Genomic DNA, 9360 nt, shown 5'->3' with positions numbered 1-9360 from the left:
TCCGACTCCCTCCTTCTCTCTCTCTCTTTGTTGCTCTGGGCCTGTGGGGAAGAGTTCTGTAGGGAAAGGGCCTGGGCGTGGGGTCTTCCTTTGCAGGGGGCTTCTCCCCTCGCCCGTGTCCCAGGAGTGGCCGACCCCACCTTTCCCATCCTTCTGGCCTTTGTTTTCCGTCTGAGGCCGGGGTGGGACGATAAGGAGAGCGGTTGCGCCACCTGCTGGCAAGGCTGGGCAAGCTCTAGCTGCGCCCAGGTGCGGCGTAAGCAGTCACATTTCCCGTTCTGTGTGGCTTTCGGGCATAAGCACAATATTGACTCGCCAAAGAGGATATGACAAGTGACCTCTTCAATAGGAGTAACCTTGGGAACGGAATCCCATCTCAGCTGCTGGCAGGAAACAGGGCCCACAGGGCTGACTATTAAACTGTGCCCGCAGGTGAACAGCGAGGAGTCAAGGCAAATACATAGCCAAGTGCAATGCAGCGTGATGAGAGGAATGAGGCGGGCTATACAGGCAAAGAGAGGCGGTTAAGCTGACTTCCTAGGTCGCTTCCGGGGCTGCTCCTGAACCCCGCAGGGTGGACGGAGAGGAGACATTGAGACGGGGGATACCTGGAAGCGTGCGCTGCCCTCCCTTCCCGGCCCAGGGCTCCTCTCTCTCCGCCTGCACTCTCCCGGAGTTGGACGGAGCTCGGCGCCGTCCCTCGGCTGGCCCCTTGGAATCTCTGGTTCTCGGACCCTGTAATCGCGGCCGGAGCTCGGCACGCTGCTGTCGCCCCGCACTATCAACCTGCCAGCGGCTTCCCTCCTGCCTTCACGCAGGGCGCCGCTCCCTTCCTCCTCTTACCCCAGCGACACTGGAGTGGCTGGGAGGCTGCTGGGCGCAGCCACCCGCATGGCACAGATCCCGAGGTCCGTCAAGGCCAGAGCCGGGTGGCCAGGTGGGGGCGTGGTCCCAGCGGGTGAATCCGGGCCCAGCCGCCACAGGCCCCACCGCGGGTGTTTGGCTACATTTTTTTAGGGTGAAAGGACACGCTGCTGAGTTAGCCTTAGGACGAGCGGGGCAGGTCAACGTTAATTCCGTCTGTCTGCCATTCTAATCAATTCAATAGAATTCAACCCTCACTTACTACTACAGGTCAAATCCTGCGTGCGTTTGTGGAATGGGCATTTATTGGACGGTCTGCTGGGTGCCAGGCACGGCACTAGCTACTGTGGATACCCAGCTAAGGAGACATGGTCTCCAGCCTCAAGAAGCAAGTCCCCCACCCCTTCCCCAGCACGCACCCACACCCGGGCAGCCTTTCCGTTCGCTTCCTCCGGGAAACCGGGTCTAGGAAAGCAACAGAAAGCCATGTTAACCTGCTCTATTCAGCCTCGTCTTTTAGTCACGAGCCTCACTGGCTTGCCCGCCGCCCTGTGGGCTGTGGCTAGACCCATGGCTGCTCAGCTGGAGAACGTATTTCCCAACTTACCTGGTAGCTACATGTGCGCTATGGGACTGTGGCCAATGGGATATAAGTGGAAACACCGGGAAGCCCCTGGCTACATGCTTCTCCTCCTTTTTCTTCTTCCCCATGGGCTGCGGTATGGACTTGGAGTGTAGTGACTTTGCTCACTGGTGGCTGGTGAAGCAACGAGATGCAGGAAACCTGGGTGTAAGGATCATCCCCTGGGGCAGAACTGTCTCATTTCCTCACACCCTCTACCAGCCCAGATGTCCACGTGAGGGATGAACTAAATTCCCCAATCCATGGGAGCTGGCTGTTGTTCAAGGAGCCAAAACAATATCCCAATGCAACGAGGCTCACTCCCAGAGGGTGAATAAACCAAGGGAATGGCTGGCATAGGCGTTTTGCCAGTTCCTGAAATCCTAACCAGAGGCCATCCCTGAGCCGCGGATCTAGTTTGCAGCTAGGACCCCAGTTCCCGCTGACGTCCTAAAGTATTTCTCAATTCATTCATCGTTCACCCTGTGCGGGTGTACTTCACTGTGTGGGATGTGTCCAGGGCCCTATGACTAGTGCAACATTGATACCAGCAGCCAACGACACCCCCTTTTTTCAGTCAGGAGTCTACTTCCCACTTCACTGTCAATCTAGGATGTGCATTACCTGAATAGATATCTTATCTCCACTCGCAGATAAGGCATTGAAAACCCATCAGAATCTTTCCCCAGAGCCCAGGGCTGACAGCAACTCAGCCTCTCAGACTTCCCTTTATGAGCTCTTGACATTTCCTTAAAGGAAGAATGATTCTCTCTCCTGGGAGATTAGGGTCCTCCGGCACCCACCAGGGAATGCTACTAGGAAGTCTCTTATCCTTTCTTAAAGTAGTTGTTAAAAGGACAATTAAACCGCAGAAATGTGAGCACTGAAGAAGTACAGAAGTCACCATCATGCAGGTAAAAGAATGTTTAGGAATTAGCAGTACGTGGAAGTCAGGAGGTTCCTAGCTCAAACAGTTCTTGTAAATGTTCAACCACTAGAAAACTTTCAAAATGCCAGGTAGTCAATGGTTTCTAGATTCAAAATATATCTATATATATTAAAAGAGTAACAAAAACCATCTCTTATTTCTGATACCTCAGCTTCTTGAACAAAAAGATGGAGAGCCTGTTGCACCACACTGGACTCATTTCCTGGAAATTTCTAAATACCAGACCACAGAGCTTGACTAATGACTTTTGGATGGGGCGCCTGCTGTGTGTTTGGAGAACACTGGCTGGCGTGGGAAAGACCCAAACGCCTGAGCCTTACGTCAATATCTTTGGTCCTGAACATCACCACAAAAGGGAGGCGAGGAGGACAAGATGACCCGGATAGAAGTGGGAAGGCAGGTTGGATGAGGAAGCGCTTACGGCCACCGGATGAAGGGAAAGCTCTGGTTGTCTGGGCAGAATTGCAGGTTTTCTTTTCCCTACACTGAGGCAGGAAGGGAGAAGCCAACAAACAGCCTTTGAGTGTCAAGACTCAGACCTGGATCCCAACAGAGGCCTGGACCTGGCGGAGCTGCCTTGGCAATAAAATGCACAAACACTAAAATGAACGGATGCTCCACTGTCCTGCGGGGGCTGGAGCGGCAGGAAGAGATCCAAAAACTACTTAAAATGCTTTGCCACACTGCTGACAATGTTTCTCATGAGAAAGGGTGCTGAGGTGGCAAGTATGTTATTATTCGCAGTTCTTTCATTTGTACATGCAAACCAGCTTAGGCAAAGAAAAGGAAACTTGGTTCAGATGATGGGGACAGCAGTTATCAGAGCTAAAAGCAAACACCCCGTTTTCCTTTCTTCCTGGCACGTGGTGGGATTGGCACTCTCTGCCCTTTTGAAGTTAGATGTGACCATGTGACCTGCCTGTCACTTCTGGGCAAAAGCTTTAAGAGCAAGGATGCAATCTGCTGTATTCCCTTGTCCTGTCTCGGTGATTGCGAAGGCACACGCTGAGATGAAGTCTGCAAGGTCTGGGGCCCCGTAGTGACCACAGCGAGTAGGGCACTCACCTCCTGTCCCCCACCTCCACCAGCTGTGCAGCCAAAATAAACTTTGGTTGTATTCAACGCCACTGCAACCTGGGAGTTGTTTGCTACTGCATCACAAGCTTGTATTGAGTGGATTTCATTTTCTGTATTCCTGATGCTCTGGAATCTGGGGTCTTGATCCTGAAGAGGCTGTTCCTCCTAGGGTGAGCTAATCCCTAGACTGCAAACAACTCCCCACGAGTACAGCTTTGATACACAAACCAGCCAACCCGTAGTCACACCTGCAGCTACAACTTTTTTAAAAATGTATAAATCATGTTTATTCTATTACAGTTGTCTCACTTTTTTCCCCTTTACCCCCCTTCACCCATCCCACCACCCTCCGGCCCCGTTCCCACAGTCAATTCCCACTCTCTTGCCCATGTCCATGGGTCATTCATACATGTTCTTTGTCTAGTCCCTTCTCCTTCTTTCCACCACTGTCCTCTTTCCCCCTCCCCTCCGGTCACCTTCAGTCTGCTCCATGTTTCCATGCCTGTGGTTTATTTTGTTCATTAGTTTATTTTGTGGAATAGAGTCCACTTATAGGTGAGATCATGTGGTATTTGTCTTTCATCAGCTGGCTTATTTCACTTAGTTTCATATCCTCCGGTTCCATCCATGTTGTCACAAAAGGTAGGAGTTCCATCTCTTTCTTTCTTTCTTGCAGGTAGATTTTTAAAATTTTTTTAAATGTCAAAGTTAAATATAAAATATTAAAAAATTTAAAACCATTATAAAGTCTCAGCAATTAAAACAACATGACACCAGCACAGAAATAACCAAGTAGATCAATGAAATATAATGAGCATTCTAGAGACAAACGTATATATCTAACAATGTAATATATGATTAAGTTGATATTTCAAATCAATGGGTAAAATAAGGCTTATTCAACAAATAAGGTGCATGGACCACTATTGCTTGAAATAAAACAAATATAGAGCCCTATTTCACACAGTATACAAGAAATATTCAGGTGAGTTAAAAATCAATATGTAGAATCTAAGGAGTTTTAGGAGGAAATACAAAATAATATTTTTCTTACCCTGAAGTAACATATTCAAACCCAGAAGCTATAAAGTAAAATATTGACAATATGACTATATTAAACATTTAAGACTGTACAGTAATATACATATAAAAAAGTTAAAGGACAAGTAATAGAATAGGAAAGTATTTGCAACACATCTAAAAAAGGGTTAATGGTTTGTTTTGGGGTTCTTTTAGGGAAAAAATTCTACAAACATTTAATCAAAACAGGGATAAAGAATACCAAAAAGTTATTTAAAACTTTTTTAAAATAATAGAAATAGGCAAGAAATATACAAAAGCAGGTTTAGTTTCAACAACTAATAAAGGAACAAATAAAATAACACATCATTGTCACAATAAGATTAATAAGTATTAAAAAATATTGGTAATATCAAGTATTGGCGACCATGAAAGGAACTGGGTATTCATAGACTTTTTTTTCTTCATCTTCTTAAAGCAGTCCCTTTAGCATATCTTGCAATGCTGGTTTGGTGGAGGTGTATTCTTTTAGCCTTCTTTTGTCTGGGAAACTTCTTATTTCACCTTCCATTTTAATTGAGAGCCTTGCTGGGTAAAGCAGTCTTGGTTGCAGGCCTTTGCTTTTCCTGACTTGGAATATTTCTTGCCATTCCCCTCTGGCTTGCAGTGTTTCTGTTGAGAAGTCAGCTGCTAGCCATACCGTGACTCCCTTACATGTTACTACCTCTTTCTCCCTTGCTTCCTTTAGGATTCTCTGTTTGTCTTTGATATTTGCCATTTTAATGATGACGTGTATTGGAGTGGGCCTCATTGGGTTCCTCTTGAATGGGACCCTCTGCGCTTCCTGGACTTGTGACTTTTTCTCTCCTCCAATGAGGGAAGTTTTCCATCATTACTTTTTCAAACTGGTTCTCTATTCCTTCCTCATCCTCTTTTCCTTCTGGTATCCCTATTATATGGATATTATTACATTTCAGCTTGTCCTGCATTTCCCTAAATGCCTCTTCATTCTTTTTGAGTCTTTTTTCTTTTTCTTGCTCTTTCTGGGAGCTTTTTTTTCTACCTTGTCCTCCAGCTCGCTGATTCGATTCTCAGCTTCATCTAGCCTGCTTTTGATTCCTTCTACTGTGTTCTTCAATTCAGAAATGGTATTCTTCATTTCCTCTTGTCTCTTATTGATAGTTTCTATGTTCTTTTTCATGCTGATATAGTTTGCAGTAAGTTCCTCATAATTTCCTTGTAGTTTTTTGTAATTCTCTCTGAGCTCAATGAGCTCATTAAGCTTCCTTAGAACCGTTGTTTTGAACTCAATATTTGATAGTTTACTTGCCTCTATTTCATTTAGTTCTCTTTCAGGGGATTCCTCCTTTCCCTTCAAATGAGGGGTATTTCTTTGTCTTCCCATTATTTGCAGGACTCTTCTTTTTTGCTTCTGCTTCTTAAATTGATCTCTCTTGATTTCCTCACTTTGTGGTGTGAATTTCTATGGTTGGAGACCACTGTTTTTACTTTCTGGATCTACCTCTGACGATGTCAGGTGCTGACCCCGTCTGACCTTAGGCAGTCTGTTTGAGGCTTCTAAGAATCTACTGTCTGTGGCTGTCTCCTTCAACTGTTAATCTAGTCTCTCTGAACTCAGTAGATCACCCTTAAATAGCTCAGGGTGGGGAGGAGTACCCCCTGGCGGTGGGGTTATTGGTTCCTCTCATGCTACTGCCGTATAGCGGGGGGGCGGGGGGGAGTCTGCACTGGGATCCCGCCAGCTACTCTCTCCTTTCTCTCCCCAAAGCCTCCCTCTCCAGTCTCTCCTCAAGTGTCTCCAGAACTCTCTGCACCCCCTTTAGCCAAGGATCAATTGTCTGTGGCTGCCACTCTGCACTCAGCAGGCAGCTTAGACAGCACAGGGAGGGGTGGAATCCCATCTGGGGGCGGGGCTTTGGGGTCCTCTGATGCTGCTGCCACTCAAGGGGAGTGGTCTCTGCCTGAGCAAGATGGCTGCTGCCCCATGGGGAAGGCATCAGCACTGGGACCCCGCTGGCCACTCTCTCTGTTCTCACCCCAAAGCCTCCTTCCCCAGTCTCTCCTCAGGTGTCTCTAGCCGACTCTGTCCCCACCTTTGCCGGAGACCAGGGTAAGTGGCTTCAAACAAAAATTTATGTGTTGGCCCTTTAAATGGTTCTTTGCGTCTCCAGCTGCCTGTCTCTGGCAGAGAGCAACCTTGCCGCTTTTTGCAGCTGGCTGTTTTCTGTGTAGTTTTTGGGCTCTGGTGCCATAGGCTAGAGATCCCTGCTTTTGGTTTAGACCCCACTCTTCTCAGGGGGATCCGACTGGCCATTTCAATATCCTTCTGGTGCTGCCGCCCGTGGGCGCCCCGCCTGCCTTCTTGAGTCTCTACCACATTCCTTACCAGTCAGATTGCGCTAAAGCCGATTCTTCTGTCTCCAAGGTTACAAGGTTCCTCTCTCGCTTTTGTTCAGTTGTTTGTTCCAGGTGATTTCTCCACAATTTAGTTGTAATTCCAGGTTGGTCCTGGGAGGTCAGTGTGACTTCCACTCACTCCTCCACCATCTTGATTCTAGATATGACTTTTATCGATTACCAAGCAAATGCTACCCTGGCCCTGAATCACCCAGGACCACATACTGCACAACTAGGGACCATTCCTGTAGCCCAGGGCCTGACAACATTATCTAAAGTAGCCAATCCTAGGCTTAGTGCACCTACCCTTCTTCACCCATTCCTTCCTGAGAACACCCCAATAAAGCCCTGCTGCCCCCAACCAACCCCAGCCCTTCCCTACGTGGCCCTTTGTGCCTGCCCATGCCTCCTGTGTCTAGGGATCCAACAGTATAAACATCTTCCTTCGTGACAATTATTTGTGTGTGTGTCTTTCCATCCCTGATTGAAGCGAATCCTGGGCACGTTTTCCATCCTGATGGGAACACTGGGAGAGAGATGGAGGTTGGTATCAGGCACACTGGGTTCCCCCCACTTCACAACCTCCAAGCTCTGCTTTTCTCTCGGCTAGCCTCTCCAGCAGGTGCACTTTCTCTGAGTGGGAAGATGGTCCCAAGCATCCCGGCCTCACTATCAGAGCCAAGGCAGGTAGTGGTCTTCGCTGCTGATTACAGTAGAAAAAAGTTGTAGGGGAAGACTCAGATTGGCCCAAGTTGAGTCATGTACAATCATGGGACAATCTCCATGGGGCACGCGTACTGATCCACACAGAACCAAATGCTCAGTCCCACGGTCAAGCCTGTGGAAAAAAGCCCTGGGCAGCCAGGGACACAGTTGCCACTGAGGTTTATCATTGCCCTTCTGTGGGTGGCGTCTGGACACCCAAACCGTGCTGCTGCATAAAGGATAGCACACAGACAGTACTACTAGGAAACCAGGCAAGTACTGAATGAGAGAACTCCCTTTGAAATCAATAGGTAGAAGTAGGGTCAGGCCAGCCAGTAATACTGTGCCCAAAATCCATCTTCCCTGACAGTGGTAAACAAGCACCTTAAATGAGCACATGAGAAAAAGGGGAGCAATCGTTTATTGAATTTTCTAGCTATTGAACACCTTCTCCACATCATGCTCCCTGCTGGTCTGTTTAGGTGGATCTGCGTACAGGAATGCCCAGCTCCCCAGCACCCACGTTGGGCTCCCTGCTTCAAGCTTCTTTTAAAGAGGCCCATAGGATGAGATTTGAAGATCTCTGTGGGTCAGAGACCCCCTCTGAAGAACAACAGAGAGGAACGAAGACAAGGCTCTCAACCTGAAATAGCGAGCTGCCTTCCATGGTCCATGAACTCGTCATCGAACGTAAAAAACATAATGTTCATTCATCTCCTACAGAAAGGATCCACAGCCCTCATCAAAGACTCATGGGTGGGGCCCCCAAAGGGTTAAACACTGACATTTTAACAGAAGGTAGCTCAGCTTCCAGGTGCTAGAGGACAAAGCGGAGTCTGGCATTTTTTTCCTTGACCTTCCTGGTGTCTCACCAGGTGGGCCGATTTCTCATCTCTACCTCAGTTCTTGTATTTTCCAAATGGAGCTTAAGTCAGAGAACTCCACATCCCTTGCAGAGCCCTGTGTGGCAGAGAAAGCTAGAAATATCTGGGCCCAAGTCCTAATGAGGCCATTTACCAGCAGGTGACTTAACCTCAAAGAGCTGACGTCCTCATCAGCTGTGGGAGGATAACACCGTTATACCAGCCCCATTACAGTAGATGAACCAATGAAAGCAGAGTGCTTTCTACTTTCCTTCCCATTAATAATGAAGGCTAACATCATCAAGCCCTTCGTATTTGTCGTAACAGTATTAAGTGCTTTTAGGTACGTTAAGTCATTTAATTTAAAAGTTGGGGAGGAGGGAGAATTGAGGCTTAGAGGTCAAGCCCTCACCGCCCGCCCCCCACCCCCCACCGCCCCATGAAGCGGTGGAGCTGGCTTCCGCCCCTGGCTGCCTGACTCAAATCCATCCCCTTAACCCAGGCTTCTCCCCCGCCCATCTCTTCCCACCCCCACCACCCAAGGCCACTCAGAGAGCAAGCTACAGCTACTGGAGCCATCTGGGTTGGGGCAGGGGAGCCTTACACGCTGAGTTCCTATGACACGTCAGGCATGTGACAGACGATCTTGTTTGGTTAGACTGGAAAGAGTGCTTTCATGCCATAGCTCTTCCGACAAGCACATGCTGTCAACCTTGCTTTTGCTCTACCTGAGATGCAGGGAGGCGGTGAGGGCTGTGTGCCTGGTTTCAGGTCACACTGTGGTCACGAGCTTAGCTGGGAATTAGGAAGTTGGGGTCACCCTTATGAAGGACAGGCAGCAC

The sequence above is a fragment of the Pteronotus mesoamericanus genome, unplaced genomic scaffold, assembly GCF_021234165.1.
Source record: "Pteronotus mesoamericanus isolate MK-2021 breed Mesoamerican mustached bat unplaced genomic scaffold, CSHL_Meso_final contig_90, whole genome shotgun sequence".
In the NCBI taxonomy this organism is placed as follows: Eukaryota; Metazoa; Chordata; class Mammalia; order Chiroptera; family Mormoopidae; genus Pteronotus; species Pteronotus mesoamericanus.
This window is presented reverse-complemented; position numbering follows the sequence as displayed.